The following is a 20,397-nucleotide window of genomic DNA, read 5'->3' on the forward strand; positions in this document are numbered from 1 at the left end:
GAAGCAATTTCTTCCATATGAATGCAGGTTATCTAAAAATTATCAAGGAGTGACCTTGCCTAGGAAGTTAGTAGTTAACTACAGTTAGCATTGATGCAATCAGGGTCATGATATATTTGGCCATCACATATTGGCCATCACGCTTTGGGCACTATATCTGGAACATCAGTTTGACATGTTCTTTTCTTGTCCTTTTCAACAACAGCTCTACTTAAGCAGAGCATTTTGTAACGAAAATTGATGCAATAAACACAGCAACAGAATTTCCTATCTGATATTCGTTATTGACACACATTCTTTGTCCCCAATGCAGCAAACTTGCCAAGGCTCACACGTTTTGTTCGATTTTCAGCTAGATATCTATAATGTGCAGCTTTGAGACACAAAATAACAGCGTCTCTTGCATCTATCATTTTGCCCATTTGGGCAAAGAACCGGTACCAGTCCAATGGGGAAAAATGTGCGTGAAAAACTCTGAAATTAGGAAAATTTGCGTCATGAATAGTTCATATTGGGAAATTGATGTATTTGATTTTTCGCTCCCGAGTACATAAAAATTATTGATATTAACTAAATGTTGTCAAGTTATCAATATCATATTTACTTTGGTTCAAACCATAGAGCTGCATAGGGAAATGAACTAAATGTTGCATTTTATTTAAAAAAAAAAAAGAATATTTTGGAAACCTGCCATTGGGATTTTTTTTGGACATCAATTGGGAATTTTTTTATTTTTTTTTCTAATTTGGAAAGTGCCGTTTACAGTACTTTATAAAGAAGGAAAAAAAAGGCTGTCCGCTCATGCCAATCATTCATTTAAAAGAATTCAATCTTAAATACATGCATCTTGTACCAAAATGTGAACCTTGGTAAAATTGTTTGTTAATGATTGGTTTGCAACTCACCCAGGGGATATTGTGCACTCGCTATCTAAAGTGATGTGAGCCTGACTTGTCAGAGCATGATGATGTCCCTGAGAGGTTAACACTTGATGTGAAACATTGGATATTGTCACTGCAAAAAAAAAAATATATGTAATGAATTACAAGTAAAAAAAGCGAATTCAGAATTAAAAATGGTGTTATGAAATGTATTTTACATTATGAAATGGGTGTCTTTGACCATTTTGAGCAAAAAATGTCTGTTTTTCATTATTGAAAATGGATAACACTTTATTATGTGAACTGGGAATAAGACATCAAACTGGGAATGGACATCATTTTGGTGATTTTCTCAAACAAAACTATTCATTTCATGATCTACATATTTTTTTGTAATATATTATCTATAATTTAAGCTTAATAAGAAATTTTCCATGACTTTTCATTAACAGTGATTGAATTTTTATCATTTAAAGTGTATTATTAAACCGTGTCCATGCGATGGACACAGTTTCATTTCATGAGGATTTTTTGTTGTATTAATAAAAAATATAGTTTTGAAGTAAAATCAATTCAAATGATGCTATTATATATGCAAGTTTATGTTTTAATTATAATTTGTAAAACTAGATAAATACAACAGATAAAACTGCATATTATGCACTTTTGATAAAACACAATTTATTCCCAAATTGAGGTCTTATTCCCAATTCACATAATACAATTGTCTGTGTTTAAATTGTCAAATGTCCATCCAGTGCCACTCACAAAGAAAGACATTGCAGTTGCAATAACTGGTATAACTTTCATCAGGATGGCAAGCCTTTCTTCTTGAATGATGAATAGTTCACTGGCCAGGCGGTTGTTGTTTTTGACACTTGTAATGTCCAATGGGTCTTCAGAAGCTGTGTCCAGTTTTGTCAAGTAGCCTTTCAGGATGTTTTTGCAAGTCAATCTTTCTTGGGTGTTTCAGTACAGTTTGAATAATAGGTGAAACTTTTTCCGCTGGCACTTTTAGACCAGCCAATTTTTTAACGTATAAACATATATCATCTGTTTACATGTTATGTTTCTGGTTTCAAGATTGAAGTTACTGTCGGTTACACGACTGTCCACTAATTCACATAACTTCAAGTCATTTTGTTCTAACAACAAATTAAGTCCTTTAATAGTTTCATTTTAAGTTAAAAAAGAGATTCACACTGCCTGTGTGTACCTTTCTCAAGTAGATCGCTTTTGATTTTTTTTTGTGGTAAATGTTTGATTTTTGTGCTAACAGTTTTTTGTCTTTTTAAATGCCGAAATGACCAAGTACAGGGGGGTATTTTTTTTGGAAAAAGGGGAAGACGCTGGACGCTGGGTAAAAGGGAAAAAAGAGCACGAATCCTTGATCTCATTCATTAAAGATATTTCTTGTTACATTATGTGTTATGACCATTTGTATAAAAAAAATGCATTATTCTATATCCAATAAATTCATCCAATCGGCATTCTTCATATGTACCACGTGACCGTCCAATATATTCAGGTATTGGATCTTAAAAGTCTGTATTTTTTTCCATATTGGACAGTTGAGTACAAATGCACTAAGCAATTGTTATATAACGATAAAAGCCGTTACCGAGAAAAAGTTTCCGAATGTACTATAATCGACTCACACGGAAGCTTGTCTTGAAAATAGCATAGATGCAATTTAAGCATTTTACAATCAAAATTAAAATGAAACAAAGAGCTGAAGAAAGGGATATACATGTAGAATAAAAAGCTGATTAGACGTTTAAACTGTACAATACGTGATATATTTGGACTCGCACACAGTTTGAAGTCATATTGGACTTGCCTCTCGCCTAACGGCTCGTCCAATATGACGTCAAACTGTTTGCTCGGCCAAATATATCTCTGTATTGTACAGTGAAACGTCTAATAACCTACAATTATTTAATTGATGTTGTTCAAATGCGTATAATTAAAGGTGTTATCCTAAATCATTTTCAAATTTCATTATTCACGGCAAATTAAGAAAATTCTAGCAACAGAGACACGTATATCTCGTGTTTTTCATGTACAGTTGAAAATCATGCCAAAATTAGACTTCATGTATAACATCACGTAATTCTTCCTCAGGGAAAGTGTGGACTTTAATATTTAGATGCTGAATAACAATTTGGTAGCGCAAAGGTCTCTAATATCTTTTATTTTGGAAGAAAGTTGAAGAGCATTTTTCAATATGTGGAATCTTTTTCTCTAACTAAAAAAACTAGTTATTTACGCTCTACAGTGCTACATTCGTTGAGATATGGTCAGTAATAATCTCAGAGGGGGTAATCACGTGATAGTCAAGATGGCGACGTCCATGCCGAGACAGTCATTTTTTCGCCGTTTTATACCCTTTATTACTTCTGTTTATCTTTTAAATGACGCTCCCTTACCAGCCATATCAGTAAAACTGTTATCAGCGTTTATTTCGTATTTAAATTCTCTTTATATCTCGACTTTACTCGGTGCAAATTTTCTTTGTGGAGCCCTAATTAGGTCATCCTGCTTAGAAATTTCGCACCGAGTAAAGTCGAGATATAGAGCGAATATTACTATGAAATAAAAACCAGTAACTTTCTTCCTTAAATGGCTGGAAAGTGAGCGGAATTAGAAAACATAATACAAGTAATAAAGGGTCTAAATCGACGAAAAATACCTGCCTTGGCATTGACGACGCCATCTTGTTTGTCAGGTGATTACCCCCTCAGAATCTGTGAAATGTACAGCTATTTGATACAGTTTCACCAGGGGTCGGCTTGTATTTGGCTCCCTGAGCGCTGATTGGTTGACGTGCCTACCAAGAAGAATTTGATTGACAGCTAGAAAAATCAATATTGGCCACTCGCTGAGTAATTCATTGAAAACAGTAGCTCTTAGGCGGAGTTAAGGGACTGACTGATTGACCGGGTGTTATTCCTCGTCAATCATTGTCAGTTTGCGTGATCAAAACTTACGATCGCAATTTTAAAGATTCAGGAAAAACAACCAATTTTCTGGCTATTTTAACCGACAAATTTGATCGTCAATCGGTTGATAATGACAACCCTGTAAAGGCGGGTCATTTAATGGATGTGTGGTACCCTGTTTGGAAGGATGGAGTCTGTTAGTTTGACTAAGAACCAAGAAGCAAACACCTGCTTAGTTTCAACATTTGCAATATATCTATCTACTTCTATTGCATGATAGTTGTTCATCATGATTGTGTAAGAATCAGTTTCTCATACTGTATATAGCAAAACAATTGTGTATTATTTTAAATGATATTGGTCATTGTTTAAAGTTGAGTAGGCTTTACAACATGACATTGTTTTGCATTTCCATGTTTCTGGGCGTATATATTACTCTTCGGCATTTTTGTTATTTGCTCTTTAGCAGTGGAACTATATGGCAATTCTACAAGTTTTCTTTCCACACACTTTTTGGCTGTTTTTGCAAGAATATATCTTTGCACTCATTACCTGTCCTATTGATTGTGTCCATTATGGTTCCATTAAAAGATTCGTATGGAAAGCAAGACCAACACCAAAGGGGCCTGGGGCGGACCATCGCCTTACTATATCAGAATAATGAACAAGATTATGTACATTCATACTCATGAACTGCTGTCCATACAAAAGTTCTACAATTATGGTAAAAGCTCACAGCAACATATTTGCTGGATTTGATTTATTAGTCACTTGCATTTGGCAGTAGACGTGGTAAAGAGAATACCCATGGTCATAAGCCTGAATATGTTGATTCTTGTAAATTTTCCATGACCCACACCATTCCTCCCTTCCCGGAAGGTAGGGCTCCTCTCACAGTCTTCCACTGGCTAACTGTGGTTAGGGGGTAGTCTAGTCTTTGCCCAGACACAGTACCTCTGACTCAACGTGGCCAGTGACAATGTCATCTGGAACATAACTCATGTTAAAGAGGTTGATATTCTTTAGTAGGGGCAGTTCAATCGTAGATGTTGTCAATGTTTGCGGAAAGGAACGGCTTGTACACAGAAAGATTTCTATCTGTTCATTAATTGGAACTGTTATTTCATTCCTGCTATCTTGAAGTTTGGTGATGCGGTCCTTTGTTGTATTATGACCGGTATAACAGGCTTCCTGAAAAGTCCCAAAAATTGCCTGTCAACTAAAGCTGCAACGATTCACCAACAGCTCGATTCGATTCGATTTCGATTTAAGACACTCCGATATTGATTGATTCGATTCATCTTCAAACCTAGTTTTATCATATATTCACTCTTCTGCCTCAAAATAAACATTTCTGTTCAAAAGTGTCGCATACGTAGATATCTTGGGCATTTGTCAAATTGTGTGTTTGGTTGATATAGTTTGGTTGGTTCAACAGTGTTTTAAAAACTGTTGAAAGTGTGTAAAATTAACATTTGTAAGGAATATTTTGCAAGAAACTGACAATTGTTTTTCTAACTATGTCAATATTTCAATAAAACACATAAAACAGAATAGCAAATTAGGACTCAATTTTAATATAAAAAATCTTCTGACTAGAAGATTCTGTTGAATACACAATAATATAAAATTAAATAAATAATCATAAGAACATCTGGAATCAGTGGAGTGATATTACTATCACTATTATACATTGCACTTATATTCAAAACCGCTACAAGCATGTCTACCATTTAGCCATGCAAGCATCACCTGTTACCTGTAGGACAAGCACATTCTCTTAAAAACTTAACAAATTCCCAACAGAAACAGAACTACTTTTATGGCTGGCGACTTGAGTAGTTGCACTTGTGCTACCTCTTAGTCTTGCTAAATCAATGTTATGTTTGCATCCGTTTACACTTTGCTTTGTCGGGAGGGCTGCCATCCCGGAACCCAAAATACTGCCACACTTTTGATTTTAGCTTCTTAGGCGCATCTGATAATTTCAATTTGTCGGCCACAACTTGTTCAGCCATTTTGACGCTTTTCCGAACATAGACCGTAACGCGCTTATTGATTGGATAACTAAAGTAATAAGCAGGCAATCGTGCGCATCGTAATTACAGGCAAAGATAAAACCTACACCTTCCCGTATCAAATAGTCAAAATACAGCGAGCTTTACTTACAGTACAGCCAAAGCGGAACAAACGTATTTCGCGATCCGCGGCGGCAAGGCGAAACGAGTCGATGCCGCGTCAGTCGTTGAAGCCGCGTCAGTATGCGGCGGCAAGTCGCAATTCGCCGCGAAACTTCGCATCTGTCCGCCGAGGCATGCCGCGATCCGCGGCATCATGCCGAGTCGATGCGCATCATGAAATAAAAAATCTTTTAAAAATTATTAGTTGCATGAAGATAACAAATTTTGAAAGAACAATTATAATAATAATTAAAATCATAATAAATTTATTGTGCGCGGATTGTATTATCATATACATGTAAGCATAGTTAATGTGTCTGGCCAATTAAGTTTGTTTCCCGCCCGTAGTGTATGTATTTCACATATAAACAAGGTCACGTAATTATGATTTCGCACAAACAAGTGGTCAATGCTCCAGCATATGGTGGATTTATAAATTAATTGCATGTTTATTCTGCTATTATATTTTAGCTGAGAAAATTAGCAGTTTGAAGCCACATCAATAATCAAGACGGTGACGACGTATTTGTTGTTTTGTTAATTATCAGCTTATTATAACTATTGTTTGAATATGCGTATATAACACGTTTTATTTTGTTCATATTATACAGTTAATATCGCTACTAATTACCCGATACTCCCGTATATTCCAGTTTTAAAGCAAATGCTGGTAAATATTTACCATACACAAACATTCTCGATATTTCCTTAAGTATCAAATACATTTTGGCATTTGTTACTATTTATAGAGATGATGAAATAACGTCTAATCGGGGCGTTTTTTCCCCACTGAACACGCGATTTACGCCTGACGTGATGTTCATGTATTTATACAACACAAAATACACTCAAACTTTCCAAACGACGTTCTACATGTCTGCATAATTTTTGCGCGCTTTTTATGAAACAATGGATATTTTAGCACTGTTTATTTGACGCTAGACTTTGCCAAAGGACGCGTTAGCATTAAAATTCGGAAGTGTGTTTCGGATTACAAATTTAATAATGATAATCGAACGAAACATAAACAGTTGCGCGTAATTAATTCTACGCTACACATACATGTATGTACATGTACATGTAAGTGGATATCTTTTCACTCGATCCGCCGCGTACGTATGCGGCGGATTTACTCCGCGAAAGTACGCGAGGTTAATACAGACTCGGCGTCGTTGCGCGGATCGATGCCGAGTGCCACGGCGATACGCCGCGTGAACACACGATTCGGCCGCCGCGGACTAATAATCTGGCCGTGGCGTAGCCGCGGATTTTGTTTGTGCCCCTTTGGCTGTACTGTATCTATGTATATGTATGTCTATTTGTTAAAGAATCGAATCGAATTTGGTAGGTTTGGTATCATAATCGAATTGACTCATTTCGAACCGATTTTTGATGCATTCGATCGAATCGTTGCAGCTCTACTGTCAACCGGACAGGCTGATGGAAAAGTTAGCCTGTCTGGACATAAATTCCCCTGACCTAACAGCATGAGTTTATAACTGAAAAATTAAGTGAAGTTTAACTCATATTTATTGCAAGGTGCAGCCTGTGTATACACTTTATAAAGTAAACACTTGCGTGTTCTAGTGATTACAACTTTTATATGATTGACAACAGCTTTAGATTCTAGTCAGACTCAAAACAAAATAACATATGACAATTGGTGTTGCCTTTTTCATCCTGAAAGTCAAGACCATCATCAGAATCACATTCAGAGTCTTCGTCACACAGTTTTGCAATGTCATTGTCCATGGTAAAATGAGGCTGCCGCATGGTTGCATTCTCAGGCAAAGACTCAACAATACTTGGTTCTGATTCACTATCTGATTCGATGACCACAGAAGCTGACGATGTGGATGGGGCATCTGTGCATTTACTGTCTTCTTTTTTTCTCTGATAAGTTGGCAGACGTCTTGTCAAAGGTTCCGCCTGTAATTAAACATACGATGTAGATGCAGGTCTCGTTTTGAATGCAAGTAAATTGCTTATTTACTCACTTTTATCAACTGGCAAATAATATTTATCTGGAAAACAATTCCTGAACATAATCAATACTTGTTATTTATAATTTATAAATGATCTTCACTCCAAATGCATTACATTACATGCGTTACAAATGAGTTTCCGACGTTTCCGAAAGCCGTTCGTAATTAACGGAGTTTACCGATCACATATTTCTTTAGTGTTAACATAAATTCATATGATTTTGCATCAAAGATATTACATACTACATTGGTTAAGTATCTAGCAACATTAATTATGTTTTACGAAAGTTTATTCATGGTAATTAAGCAAAAATATAGCCTACTTCGTGAGTGGAAGTCAGTTCATCCAAGTTATATATGTTGACAAATTTACGACTAAGGGAAGTAACCAATGAAGCTAAAGACAATTGAAGGGAAGTTACGAAACCGAAAACTCCTTCATAGCTGCCTCCTGCCGCTCCGAGATGGATGTGTTGTCCAGGGGGCCCAGCATCTTCTGCATCACAAAAAACGCCACCAACTCATCCAGCGTAACTGGTTTTCCCAAGAGCCATCTTCCAGCCTGAATTAATGCACTCCTCCTCTCTCTGAGTACTCGCTCATCAGTAGGATCCAGCGTTTCGCTGAATATGGAAGGGATGTGCTCAATAAAAGCATGAGCATTTAAGTACTTCGCCTCTTCCATAAAACACAACACCCAGCATGTCTTTTCCATCCCGTGATTCCTACGTTTCTTTTCCACCTCCTGGCCCTCTTCAGCCTTCTCTTTGGCGTGGGCAAGGAGATCGCTGGTCTTAACCCTTTTTAGCACTGGCATAGAAATTACCAACTCCTCTTCTCCCTTTACCACCGGAAAATTCCCTTTCAGAATTCCTACTGGGTGCTCCGGATTCTTGATCTGTACCTTACGAGCGGGCTCCACATCGCGACGACTACAAGTCTTCGGACGTGCGTCCACCCACTGGACCCGATGAGGCTGATCCTCAGAAGAGCTATAAGCCCCTTCTGATCTTGCGCCTTTCTAGAGAGCAGACCGTACAGAGAACTCCGGGTATTTCATCGGAACCATGCGAACGGGCTCCTCCACATCGTGACGACTATAAGTCTTTGGACGCGCATCCACCCACTGGACTCTAGACTGGTCCTCAGAAGAGCTAGAAGCCCCTTCTGAACTTGCACCTTTGTCTTTCTGGAGAGTTGACATCCCTGAAACATCCAGGTTGGAGCTACAAGCCCCCACCGCTGATGTGTCTTGTAATTCAGAAGTGAGGTCCTTGGTTGGACTACAAGTCACAACCGTGCCGTCCACTTCCATGGGCTTGGCCTCTGTAGTGAGATCCTTAATCGGACTACAAGTTACCACCCTGGTTTCCACTTCCATGGGCTAGGCCTCTGTACTTGTGGGAGCTTTCCTTATTTCAGGAGTGTGAGAGGAAGACTTCAGGAGTCGAGGCGACCTACGAGGACTTCCCGTACTGTTACTGTTATAAAGTAAACCTAGTGGTAATCTTAATACAACACTGTAGAAACTGGCCTGGGATTGGGAAAATACCTACTCCTAAGAACACATCTTGTATGGTCTACGACTGGATCAAAAGAGAGCGTGAAACGCAGTTTGTGAACCCAACTTCAGCAAGTGTGAGGGTAAAACCTGTGCTTACTATACCCGCCAGTACCGTACTGGATACGTCACAACAGTAGCTTTTGTAACTTTGAGAGATAGAGATTGGGGTATAACTTTTGTAGGTGATGCTGTATCTGGTCATTATCAGCTTACTGTACAGGTTCAGGTGTTCTGAAGGGGGTGTCTTTTAGTGTAAGCCTCTGAAATCTCTCTTTCACAATTTGTTGTACAGGTTGGATGGTTGATTCCCATGTGCGTTTCAGTTCTGGAGTTTTACGGATGGCATCTCTTATTTGTGCCATGCTTCCACAGGATTTGAATTTGTCTTCATCTTCAGTTACATTTCTCTCAAGTGCACAGTTTTGTAATCCAAGATTCAATATGCCCATTACCCTTTCTCCTGGGTTAACCCAACTGTGCCCTGGTGCACATCTTCCTAAGATACACCTATCTAAATTCAACTCCTTGAAAATACAAATTGTGCCACATTTGACTGATTCTAAAGTGTTTCTCTGATCAGTGCATTCATCAGAAAACTTCAGTAATATGCTGGGAAAGCTTGGTCTTTGTTTTAGGATGTTGAAGATAGCTATTGCATTCCTGAATGGGGATGAGATTTGGGTAATAGAGTCATTCACTATCACTTTGACCTGCCACCTGACCAGAATATTCTTCCTTGTGACCTCGAAGGAATACTCTTGTAAACTCCTTTAAGTCCTTCATCTTGTAAGTCCCGCACATGAGTGGTTTTACGCCACTGAACTTTCTGGAGAGTGCTTGGACGTCTATATTACTGTGATGCAAGCATTTTTAGATGCTCTGCTGAATCCAACTCAGGCAATGTATCTACAGTCTTTGGTTCAAGCACAAAAAATGCATTCAATATTGATGTAGTGTCATTTTTATGTCCCCCACTATAGTAGTGGGGGACATATTGTTTTTGCCCTGTCTGTTGGTTGGTTGGTCTGTTGGTCTGTTTGCACCAACTTTGACATTTGCAATAACTTTTGCAATATTGAAGATAGCAACTTGATATTTGGCATGCATATGTATCTCATGGAGCTGCACATTTTGAGTGGTGAAAGCTCAAGGTCAAGGTCAACCTTCAAGGTCAAGGTCATCCTTCAAGGTCAAAGGTCAAATATATGGGTCAAAATCACTAATTTAATGTACACTTTTGCAGTATTTCAATATTCAAGATAGCAACTTGATATTTGGCATGCATGTGTATCTCATGGAACTGCACATTTTGAGTGGTGAAAGGTCAAGGTCAAGGTCATCCTTCAAGGTCAGAGGTCAAATATATATGTGGCCCAAATCGCTTATTTTATGAATACTTTTGCAATATTGAAGATAGCAACTTGATATTTGGCATGCACGTGTATCTCATGGAGCTGCACATTTTGAAATGGTGAAAGGTCAAGGTCATCCTTCAAGGTCAAATATATGGGTCAAAATTTCTCATGTAATGTCACTTCTGCAATATTGAAGCTAGCAATTTTATATCTCAAGGAGCTGCACATTTTGAGTGGTGAGAGTCAAGGTCATCCTTCAAGGTCAAACGTCATATCTGGGGACATTGTGTTTCACAAACACATCTTGTTAATCGTACTTTCGCTTATTTTCTGTCTTAACGGGTAATGTATCAATCATAATCATTTTGGCGCTTGCGTAGTAAAAAACGTTGAAATTCAAGCCTCCCGGGGAACCAGTGCTGATCGAGCTTGTCGAGTTGTCATTGAACGACAACTGACTCGCGTATTGGTTCGCAAATTTAGCCAAATATATAGGAGATTTTGGTGTGACGTCACTGAAAGGGGTTTTCCGTTACTAAAAATAGATTGGCCGTCACCTCTAGATCGCGGCCATTTGCATTGCTTACACTTCACAAATCAATTGTCCATTGTTGGCACTTGTAACGCATTTTTATAATGGGAAAGGAATGTATTGTTGTTGGCTGTACTAACAGAGACACTGATAAGCAGGAAGGCCTGAAGTTTCATAGACTTCCAAAGCAGGAAAATAGACGAAAGTTGTGGTTGCAGGCAATCAATAGAAAGAATCCCGGTACAGGAGAATTTTGGATTCCACGGGATGATGGAGCGCGTGTTTGCAGTGAACACTTTATTGAAGGTAAAGTAAAGAATTTTCTTTCGTGAACAATATCTGATTCTATAAAATTTAATCAATTACTAATCTTGCTTTTCAATATTTTTATGGAAGTTGTAGCTGTATATAGACATCATGAACATGAAATTTCCGCTCGAATGGCACATAGTAAAATGCCTACATGGGGCAAAAAGGTCTTGCTCATTCATGTTGTAAAATATCTCAAGCAAATACTATTATAACAACTTTAAATGTATGCAGGAGTGTTTAAACAAGTTTTCTTTTTTATATTTTAGGGAAAAGTTATGATTCTAAGAGTCCTGATTATGTCCCATCTGTCAACATGGGATACCACACACCACTCGGAAGCCTGGATCGGTATAACAGACTCCTGGGTCGCAAATCAGTGCAGCCTGTCAAGCGATAACTTCCCTTCGAAGACTCACAAAGCTGGGCAACAGATACAACCGCTGCAGAGGCTCTGCTAGACCTGTCGTCTTCAAGATCCCCATCCCCAGATGAAAATGGTAAACATCCTTTTTTGTATGTGTGTTGAAATTCAGTTGTCTTTATGTGTGAGAAAATAACATCCCAGGTGTGTTATGTAATGTTACATCACTTATACATAGAATAATGGATTTAAATAACATATAATGCATTTAAAGCTAATCTTTTTAGCAAAATTCTTTAATGTTATTATTTATCTCTGATTCTGACTTGTTTCAGACCAAGGTAATGGCCATGAGACCTGCATCAAGTTGCTTGCCGAAGCAAATATAAAGGTCAAGATGGTGACCCAAGAGCTCAACCAACTCACACTTGAAAACTACAGTCTTCAAACAGCGAGGGTTTGCACCAGGTATACATGACTGAACGAAGAGGAAATCAAGTTCTACACAGGACTGCCTTCCAGTGCGGCATTTATGTGGCTTGTGAGCTATGTAAGAGACGTTCTCACTAAATCAATTTTTTGACAAGTGAGGATTTTCTTCTACTGGTTCTTATGAAAATAAGAATCAACCCTCCACAGAGGGACATTGCATTCATGTTTGGGATTTCAGAGACAACAGTAACAACTTACTTTGATGTCGCTATACCTGCCCTTGCTAAAAAGTTAGTGTTTCTAGTGAGGTGGCCAGGTAAGGAAGAACTTATGTCTTGTCGGCCACACTGTTTTAAAGAAACATTCCCAAGATGTGTGTCAGTAATTGATTGCACGGAGATATTCATTGAGGCCCCAGCTGACTTTGAAGCCAGGAATGCTATGTACAGTACGTATAAACACAACAACACACTGAAATACTTTGTCAGTATAACACCGGCTGGAAGTGTGTCGTTTGTGTCCAAAGGCTACCCTGGAAAAACATCAGACAAGATTTTGACAAATGACTGTGGATATTTAAACTTCATCGAGAGCGGTGATGTTGTGTTAGCAGATCGCGAGTTTCTCATTGCGGATGAACTGAATGAGCTTGGTGCAGAGCTTGTGATACCCGTAGTTACTCGTGGAAAGACAAAACTGAGTGCACGAGAGGTTGAAAGGGGGAGGAAGATTTCCAACGTACGAATACATGTTGAACGGGCTATGGAAAGACTAAAAATATTTCGAATCCTGTCAGACAGGATGCACTCGAATCTGGTTCCACATGCAGACTGTATATTTACAGTTTGTGCTGCGTTGGTCAATCTGCATCCAAATTTAGTAAACTGACCTGCAAAAGCCAAGAGAACATCTTTGGTACTCAGGGTACTAGGGTATTGAATAAGGATTTAACGTTACAACTGAAGCCGTATAATTAAAATCTGTTGGGCACGCTGTTTTTTATTAAATTTAAATCATTGATTCATTGACTGCATAAATTATAAGACAGCCCAAAAGGATGTGCACAAGGATCTAAGGAATTTATTAAAATACGTGTACTTTGATTTACATGCTTTGAGAATACAATAAATCTTAATTGTGTTCTTCACAATTGCATGGAATATAAAAGGATGCTCTGTATTGTGCATGTGCTTTAAATCATACTTTGTTTTGTTGTCTCATACGCTTGTTTGAAATAAAAGTGCGGTTTTAAAGACACGAAAAATGGGTTTTTATAGATATTAGCACATTTTTTGAAGAGGCATTTGTACAGATTGCTAAATTAAGCTGTTTAAGCAAATGTTAGCTGTCTTTTGTAATAATTTGTACATGATGCTGCATAACAATCTGTAAACAAGTCCCTTTAAAAATAAGTTCTTAGCCTTTATGTGGGCTTCATATGTAATTGCATTGATGAAACAGCGATAGGTAGATTTTTTTACTACATTAAAATAAAAACAAATATTGTAAGAACATATATAGTTCATTTCATATATGATTGCTTAACATAATATGGTGAAATATCCAAACAGTTTGCTAGCACATATACACATCATAATTTACATTGAATAAATAGCTTTATCTAGATTTCATGCTTAAATAAATAGAATATTTTGAAAACTGTATGTCATATGGGTTTTATATTAACAATGCTGCTAAATGCGAGGCATAGGTATACGAATCACTAAACCTATGTTTGAACTGAAAACAGATTTAAAGCACATTAGTAGTAGAATTATGTTGGAACTTGTTTCTAGTACAAGAATAAAGCATAATTTATTCTAAATTAATAATTTTATAAATGAAAAAAATCTGTAAGTAAAATAATGTAAGTCAAATGGTATTCATATTGAAAGGGTTGACAAACATGAGACAGATTTATTCTGCTTAACACAATTTTCACACAAAAAAACAGAACAAAACAATTTTGTACAGACCAAGGCTTATCACAGTTTGAGTAAATTATGTAACGAAACAATTCATGACTATATGAGTCGTGTTATGAGAAAACTGGGCATAACATGTGTGTAAAGTGTCGTCCCACAATAGCCTGTGCAGTATGCACAGGCTAATCAGGGATGACACTTTCCGCCTAAATTGGATTTTTGCTAAGAAGAGACTTCATTTAAACCAAAAATGTTATAAAAGCGGAAAGAGTGCGGATTGCACAGGCTAATCTGGGACGACACTTTACGCACAATCATTATGCCCAGTTTTCGCAGAACAAGACTCATATCATGACTAAACTTCTGTGCCTTATATGACTATTCATTATTCAAGTTACTATTTACACCGAGCACAAACCCACTTGCCCCTGGGCTTTCTTTTAATGTTTACACAACCATAATGGTACCAACCCTTCAGGCATTGTTCATTGGAGCACATTTTCATCTTACCATATTCAGGTTCATTACAAATGCACCAAAGCACATCACTCTCTTTGTGTTTAATAGCAGTTGTGTCCTTGTTTTTAAGGCACTGAGTCAATATCTTGGTCACAAGGTAATTCTTCAGAAAATCTTGACAACATTTTTGAAGCTTGTCAATAAACACATTGTCCCTGAAAATGCGAACAATAAGCCAGTGCTCCAGATAACATGCGTAAAGGCGTAAAAACAAATTAAATTTCTTAAATAACGATTTAGATTTAAAATCTTTGCGTAAAGTTACGCATTGAAAAAATAAAACAAGAATTCGAAATTTTCGAACGTGCGTAAAACTTCCAGTAGCAAATTATATACGGTAAACATTTCATCCCGGTTCTGACTCGTTTAGTCGCTCAATTAAAACAATTACTTTAAGTCAACGTCACTCAAGCGTTTGCTGTGAGGAAGAGCTACACCTAAGAACGGTCGAAAGGCCAAATGGTCTCGATTCTGTTCTCCTAGTATTGCAGGCGAGTCATTACTGTTTATTGTACCTTTTTCATTACGCTTATAGTAATTGTTATATACAAGTAATATACTGTATACCTATTCAAAATGTCATTAAAATTAAATGTTAAATACAGTTTTTGATACATTGTATGACTTTAACGGCAACCAAAAGGCCATTATGACCTAAGCCGAAGTGTCAGTGACCGTTTTACATCAAAAATCAAAATAGCCTGAGAAGGAAAGCCAGGCTTTTCCAAGACTATAAACCAAAGTGTTGAATTGTTGATGTTTCAAAAACAATGAATAAAAAAATATTTGGTAATATATTGTTAAGAATTAATTTTATAAATAGGAGGTAAAATAATTATTTTTGAAAATATAGGGAGTAAATAAGAATTTGACCAAATTTTTATCTGGAGCTCTGCAATTAGCATCGAGTTTCCAGAGGCTGGCTGTGTCATGATGACAAAATTGTACCTCATACACAAACAGTTGGAATTGCACTTGTGTGTAGTCCTTGTGTCCAGTTTTAAGCTGCATGTTTCCATAAATACAAAAGTCCTTGTCTGATAGTGCAGCTTCTTGTATTGTGGCTCCACGGTGCTTGAAGGGACACTTGATCTCTAGGGTTCCTATTCCGCAACAGCTACAGCTGATAACTCCATCCGCTGAAGCACCAAAAAAGGGACATGTCTCATACACCATAAAACCCGACTGCACGCAATCAAAGTTGGTATGTTGACTTTGATGGTGCTTGGTGTACAGGTCCCTTGCAACGCTCTTATTTTCCAGTCCCCACTTGATGCTCTCCTTGTTGCTCAAGTTGTAAGTCTTGTACCCAATGACCCGCATGACCAGATTGTCTCTGCAGGTTGACTCCCTCAAAGTCAATACAGCTTTAGAGGCTGTTATACGACCCTTCCTGTGATTGTACCAAAGTGGAGAAATGTGTTCTGGACCTTGGTCTTGTTGTATAGAGCGATGACCTGTTCTTGAGTTACATTGATTTTACGTTGCTATCCAGTATACACATCTCTCTCTCTATTGCCGAGAATACCGACGATAGTCGAAGTATCAGGATTGAGCACGCCTGTTTTTACACACGTCCAAGATGGCGGCAAGTAGACGAGAAATTGCGATTAACGGCGAAAATAATAAATACCATTCAAATTAACAACAGATATCATATGGTCATTAGGTTATAATGTAATGCGTGTGTCAATTAACGCAACATACTACGTTTGAGATTTAAAAAAAAATATTTATCAGAAATCTGCACAGTGAATGTGCGTCACGGAAACGAGTGTTGGAAAATTGTCTACTCACAAAGTTAAAGCATTTATTATAATAAGATGAGTATTGTTCGAAAATGGAAAGAGACAAACGTGTTTTCATTTATATGTTAGTGGATCTGTGTATAATCAGATTCATATGCGTATTCTGCTTTATTATATTTGTTACGCTGTACAGTTTAATGAAATAGCATTGGACTGAGGTTGTCAAGTGCAAAATATTGAAAGGTAAACCCAAGACCTATAGATTCGATAGGTCTTTGGGTAAACAAATAAAATATATTATTTTAACTCCATTATATATCTCTAACACAACAAGGATGTTTGTCAATATTTGTTTGTTTTCCCTTAATGATATTTAATTTTAAAAAATGAATTAAATTAATAGCTATTCTTAAAGAGCTATGTCGGACCGTATTTGGTACAAAAACGAATATGGTACAAGTTTGTACCATATTCGGCCGAATATGGTACAACTGTCTAATTGTACCATATACGTATCTGCAGTTTTGGGGTAAAATGCCTGACCGAATATGGTACAAACTTGTACCATATTCGGATGAAAAATGTACCACATTCGTTCCGAATATGATACACACTCATCATCGTAATCATCATCATCATCATCATCATCGTTATCTCATCATCATCATCATCATCATCATCATCGTTATCTCATCATCATCATCATCATCATCATCATCATCATCACATCAATTATCAACACCCCAATGATCATCATCGTTGTTATCTTTACCAACACCACCATCATCATCACCATCAAAACCAACATCATCATATCCATTATCATGATCGTAATGGTGATCACAAAAGTTTTTTTTGTGATGATAATGACAGCGATGTTTTCGGTCGATAATGAGGATGTTGTGATGATGATGACGACGATGAGAATATCATCATCATCATCGGCCAATAAACATCGCCATCATCATCATCACAAATATTTTGTTATCATCATCATCATTATCATCATCGTCGGCCGATAAACATCGCCGTCATCATCATCTAAAAACTTATCATCATCATTATAACCATCATCATCGTCCGATAAACATCGCTGTCATCATCATCCCAAAACGTTTGTTATCATCATCATCATCATCATTATCATCATCATCATCATCATCACCACAATCATCAAACCCCAATCATCATAACCACTGTCATCATCATCACCACCACCATCATCATCACAATTTTTTTACCATCATCATCATCACAAATGTTTTGTCATCATCATCATCACATATTCATTTTACATTTTGTATTTTATAATTTGTTTCATTCAAGAGATTCAACAAACTTGTACTGTTTTCATTTATTGGTATACTGACAGGATTTTTCAAAGTAATATTGAAGAACATAGAACAGCATTTAAATTTTAATCCAACTGTAGCATTTTGACAAGACATAATATACATATATACATTCATTTTAGTAGCAGCCAAAATATCCCAAATGTGCTTCGTAAAAAGTTACCAGTAAATGAGCAAATGACAACAAATTTCCGGTAGAAGAACATAATCATCAATCACAAAAATAACATAACAGGTTTCCAAACACCGATATACATGTATATTTCACCTGTAATGTCTGTACATGACATCTATGATATCATACCAACCGATTCCACTAACACGCAAACGCAGCCATGCGTTTGCCCATTTTGGCCCCTTGATGATTTCTTTTATTGCCGAAATAAGACCGCTGTTTCTGCCCGCTCTTGTTAATAGGAAACGAACGCTAACAGGATTTCTGTTACTAGTATCTAGTCCAATATCCGGCCGAATGTAAATTCTAGGTGTTTGCAAACTCATTGACCTTATTAAATCTCTAAAGGGTTTGCCGACCTTCGCCAACACAAACTGGATTGACGGGTTTGATTGTATGCAGAACTTAAAAATTTCAACTTGAATGTGAAGTGGTAACATCAGAAATGGAAAAGTCGTTCGCTTCTGTGCCCTCCTATTGTTTATCATATCTTGAAGCTCTTTCAGGGCTGAACACACAGAGACGTCACCGTTGTCGCCAGAGTCACCGTTGTCGCCGGAGTCACCGTTGTCGCCAGACGCAGCGTTGTCGCCGGAGTCACCGTTGTCGCCGGAGTCACCGTTGTCGCTGGAGTCACCGTTGTCGCCGGAGTCACCGTTGTCGCAAGAGTCACCGTTGTCGCCAGACGCAGCGTTGTCGCCAGATGCAGTGTTGTCGCCAGACGCAGCGTTGTCGCCGGAGTCACCGTTGTCGCCAGACGCAGCGTTGTCGCCGGAGTCACCGTTGTCGCCGGAGTCACCGTTGTCGCTGGAGTCACCGTTGTCGCCGGAGTCACCGTTGTCGCAAGAGTCACCGTTGTCGCCAGACGCAGCGTTGTCGCCAGATGCAGTGTTGTCGCCAGACGCAGCGGTGTCGCCGGAGTCACCGTTGTCGCCAGAGTCACCGTTGTCGCCAGACGCAGCGTTGTCGCCTGACGCAGCGTTGTCGCCAGACGCAGCGCTGTCGCCAGAGTCACCGTTGTCATACGACTGTTCTAAGCGTGATATTATGTCCTTGTACACGCGTTGATTGATACGGATACTAACGTAATGCATGCCAAATCCTTCTGGGAAATACCCCAATGCAATTGTTCCAACATCACCATCGAACTTTCCATCTGCTGACACAATTGATGAGTGTTCTAGTCCTCGGGTAGAAACTACCAGGCACTGCAAATTATATTCTCTCATAAGTGCAATGAGCGTGAGGTTGTCGCCGTATGTCCCATTCTTAGACATATTCTTAACGTATTCATCAAATGTTTCATCATAGACAAAAGTTTCATAGAAATATCTGTTTTCTACAATGTGATGGACTGCTTCCTTACGTAAAGCATCTACGTCTTTGTATATACCAATTTTACCAAGTTGATGCGATATAGCAGCAAATTGACAATTTCCATCCGGATTTGGGTCCATGGCAATATTCACCCCATCCAACAACTGCAGATTTTCATGGTGTGTTAAAACATGATAGTACTTAGTTCTGTGATTTTGTTTCTCTGAGCGGTTCTGTTTTAATGAATGTTTTTTAATTTTTCGTTGTTTCTCTAACGCAACAGTTAGGCTAGTCATGTTTTCGACCCCAACCGATTTGCTTACGAATCCAAGTTCGGGTTTGTTAGGTACTTGAAATGACACGATATAAACACAATTTCGTTTTACTTTTTCTACCTTGCCTTCGATAACATATCTTTTGGTTGGCACCCTGGATTTTCGAAAGGGATAGCGAATTAATACTGTCTCTCCTACTTTGTACTTGCTTGGGGAAGTTGCGTTTTTCAACAGCGACCTGTAAGCCTTTTTATTTGCTCGCCGTATGGTTTTCTTTATTTCACGAGAACTATGACGTTCTTTGGTAAAAACATGACTTCTTCCGTAGTAGGCTTCAAAGGGCGTGAGACCCCCAAGAACTCGTTTGAAACTTGTGTTTATGGCATAGGCTAAATCTTGAAGCCCTTCGACCCAGTTAAATCCACGTTTACTTTTTGTTGCAAATAGAATCTTGGCCTTTATAACACTGTTTGACCTTTCACACTTGCCCTGTGATTGAGGATGATACGGCCTACTATTGATCATTTTGATGTTGTACTTGT

At 38.0% G+C, this 20,397-nt stretch overlaps 1 protein-coding gene and 1 long non-coding RNA gene across 2 annotated transcripts in view; one reads left to right on the plus strand and one right to left on the minus strand.

Annotated features, from left to right (window-relative positions):
* Positions 1–20,397, plus strand: part of LOC127879036 (uncharacterized) — a 465,202-nt gene that overhangs the window by 108,888 nt on the left and 335,917 nt on the right. The gene's annotated exons all lie outside the window — the stretch shown is intronic.
* LOC127879049 (uncharacterized) lies at positions 7,516–8,361 on the minus strand. The gene is made up of 2 exons (XR_008048895.1): positions 8,312–8,361; positions 7,516–7,932 (listed from the first exon to the last, which is right to left on the minus strand). It is a non-coding gene; the product is annotated as an uncharacterized LOC127879049 (long non-coding RNA).

Source organism: Dreissena polymorpha, chromosome 4 (genome assembly GCF_020536995.1).
Source record: "Dreissena polymorpha isolate Duluth1 chromosome 4, UMN_Dpol_1.0, whole genome shotgun sequence".
Lineage (NCBI taxonomy): Eukaryota > Metazoa > Mollusca > Bivalvia > Myida > Dreissenidae > Dreissena > Dreissena polymorpha.